Here is a 3,594-nt window from a genome sequence, read left to right as displayed (position 1 = left end):
TTCATGTTAATGGTAATGAGCATACGGTACATTTTCTGAGGAAACAATCTCAAGTTCATAGCATCAATTCTATTGGAAAAGTTCCAACTATTATTATTGGAGGTTTTGAATTTCCTCTCCCTACTGTCAAGAAAAAGTATGATATTCTTATTGTTGGGGATTTTCATATCCCCATTGAGGTAACTTAGTGTTATTCGAAATTTCTCCGGTTCCGTGTTATTCGGAATGAGTTTGTTAACAAGACTTGATCAACCTTGTTAGTGGATTCATTTTGATGATCACGAGATGGATGAAACTAGAAGGCACATCCTTCTGTACCCACTCTTACTTTCTGTTATTTAGAATAAATAAAGCTAACATAGTATTATCTGTCTGTTTTCTGAATTATCTGTGCAATAAAAAATATCCCGAAAATAAAAGTGCTCCAAATGCCCTGCAAATTTAGTATGTTTTTTATGGAATATTTGAGGATTTTAGGCACTGAAAACACTGCAGGAGGGGCAAGCACCGGGCCACGAGAGTGGAGGCCCCCCCCCCCCTATAGGGTGCGCCCCCTGTCTCGTGGGCCCTTGGTGGCCCCCCTCCACTTATGTCAGCACCCACACACTTCATCTTCTACCCCAAAAAATCCCCATCCAGCTCAAGCACGAGTTCTAGCTCGTTTTGCTGCGATTTTCGATCTCCTTGCTCAAAGCTCCATTCACAAAACTGCTTTGGGAGATTGTTGCTTGGTATGTGACTTCTCCATTGGTCCAATTAGTTTTTGTTCTAGTGCTTTATTCATTGCAAATTTTTGCTGCATAGGTGACCATGTTCTTGTGCTTGCATGTTAAATTTATGAGGTCCCAAGCAATTCAAATGCATGATATAGGCTCTAGGCACTTGTCGGAGTAGTTGCTACCAATCTTGTTTAGTTTTATTCACTCTTATTTCGAAGTTACTAAAATTTCAGAAATATTTCAGAAAAAGAATTATTCTTAGAAGAATGTACCAAGGTGGTTCCTCGGTGAAGAAAGGGCCAAGGATTGCTATACGTGAGCAAGATGTTGAATTGCCGAGGGACGCGGATGTACGAGCTTGTGAGTGGCCATTCGATGATTTTATGGCCGGAGCAGGCTTCAAGGTGGAATTTGACGTGTATGTGCGTAATGCCGAGCTGGAGGACTTCTTACAAGATAAGTGTCCTCAGTACTATCAATTGACTGATTCCTTTGTTCGGAGGTTTAAATATAACTGTGCGCGTAATTCTCCTAGTGTCATATTTGATATTTATGATACATCTTATACCATGGATTTAGAGGATTTCACAACTGCTTGCAAACTCCCGTAGTGGGGTAATATTAATGATCCTCACATATCTGAATTTAGAGATTTTCTTGCTAGTATTACTGTGGGAGAATCTAGGGACATAGCACAAGCTACTATAGGGAGCATTCATTTTCCTACTATACATTATTTTCCTCTCTTTATTGATAGATGCATTAATGGTAAAGACGAAGCATGCCACATGTGTGTCCCTGATCTGTGTGTCCTCAAGAGTGTTGTGTTAGGTTATAAAGGTTACAACTTGGGAGCAATAGTTGCACGTAGGTTGCAGAATAATAGTAGAAAGGGAAATTTATTTCGAGGAATTTATGCAACTCATGTGGCTAACTATCTTGGTATAGCCCCACGAGAAGGGGATATGATTATACCACCTGTTCTTTTGGATTATGAAGCTATGTTCAATCATCAATTTCTTGGGAGGAATGAACAATTCCTCCAATATCGACTAACCTATGACAGACACAACGTCGTCCCTGTTACTCTTCCTGCTCCCCACCTTTTTGATTATCAGGCAAAAGGAAGATATGCTGTCACCAGGGAGGAAGCAGCTAAACACGAGAGGAGAGCGGAGGCAGCTCGCCAGCACGCCGCAGCTCAAGAGGCGGTTGCCGCTGCATCTCAGTACGACCCCGGTTTCACTTATGGATATCAGCCAGGCGGTCCTTGGTACTAGGCCAACTTAGGCCAAAACCCTAATCTTGAGGGAGTATATATTTCTCACCGACTTTACATTCATGTTCACACACTAGTCGTCGGTGCTCATACTCTTTCATTGTATTATCCATGTTAGTTTAAATTTCTTTTTCTAGCTTTCTTCTTGTGTGTTTGATAAACCTTAAGAAAAACCAAAAAAATAGTTAGTTTAATTTCCTTGCTTGTAGTAGAAATTAAAATGAAAACCCAAAAATATTTCTAGTTCTTCTTCTTACTTGTTGGGAGCTTTCCCGTGTTAATAGTTTCATTTTCTTTTCTTTCCTTTGGGGGTCGAGAAGACCATATTGAAAATGCTTAGTGGCTCTCATGTGCATGATTGTTTATTTAATTTAGAGCCCATATTACCCAGTCTCCTCTCTTGAGTTGAATGCTTGCAGATTCCATCTTAGTCCAATGCATGTGCACTATTATTATTATACACATCGTTCGGTCGTGCAAGTGAAAGGAAATAATGACGATATATGATGGACTTATTGAGATGAGAAAAGTTGGTATGAACTCGACCTCTCTTGTTTTTGTAAATATGATGAGTTCATCATTTCTGAGTTAGCTTTATGAAGTAAACATATTTGCAATGACATTTAGAGATTATAGTTGCTTGTGCCATGCTTGATTAGCTATGAGTTATAATTGTTTACCTTGCGTGCCAACATGCTATTAGATTGATTATGATGTGGTATGATGGGATGGTATCCTCCTTTGAATGTATTGAGTGACTCGACTTGGCACATGTTCATGTATTGAATCAAATCAACATAGCCTTCATGATATTTATGTTCAAGGCGGATTATATCCTACTCATGTGTGTACTCGGTGTGAATTAATTTTAATGCATGTTTATGACTGTTGACCCTCTCTTAGTTGGTCGCTTCCCAGTCTTTTGCTAGCCTTCACCTGTACTAAGCGGGAATACTGCTTGTGCATCCAAACTCCTTATACCCCAAAGTTGTTCCATATGAGTCCACTATACCTTCCTATATGTGGTATTTACCTGCCGTTCCAAGTAAATTTGTATGTGCCAAACTCCAAACCTTCAAATGAAATTCTGTTTTGTATGCTCGAGCAGCTCATGTTACAACTAGGGATGCCTATATCTTCCATGCTAGGTGGGATATTCTCAAGAGGAGTGGACTCCGCTCCTGATTCACGAGAAAGGGCCGATAACCGGGATGCCCAGTCCCATGATCCAAAAAGATCAAAGCAAATCAAAATAATTAAACAAAACTCCCCCAAGGCTGTTGTTAGTTGGAGGCACTCGTTTTTTCGAGCAAGCCATGGATTGATGCTTGTTGGTGGTTGGGGAAGTATAAACCTTTACCATTCTGTTTGGGAACTGCCTATAATGCATGTATTATGGAAGATACAACCATATCATAGTTGTTGCGTTGACAGTGAAAGTATGCCGCTCAAAATGTTATTCAATCTCTATTTTAAAATCGAGCTCTGGCACCTCTCCAAATCCCTGCTTCCCTCTGCGAAGGGTCTATCTATTTACTTTTATGTTGAGTCATCACCCTTCTTACTAAAAGCACCTATTGGAGAGCACACTGTCAT

This window comes from Triticum dicoccoides, chromosome 7B, assembly GCF_002162155.2.
Source record: "Triticum dicoccoides isolate Atlit2015 ecotype Zavitan chromosome 7B, WEW_v2.0, whole genome shotgun sequence".
Classification (NCBI taxonomy): domain Eukaryota; kingdom Viridiplantae; phylum Streptophyta; class Magnoliopsida; order Poales; family Poaceae; genus Triticum; species Triticum dicoccoides.
The sequence above is the reverse complement of the archived record's forward strand: the minus strand, read 5'-3'. Positions refer to the sequence as shown.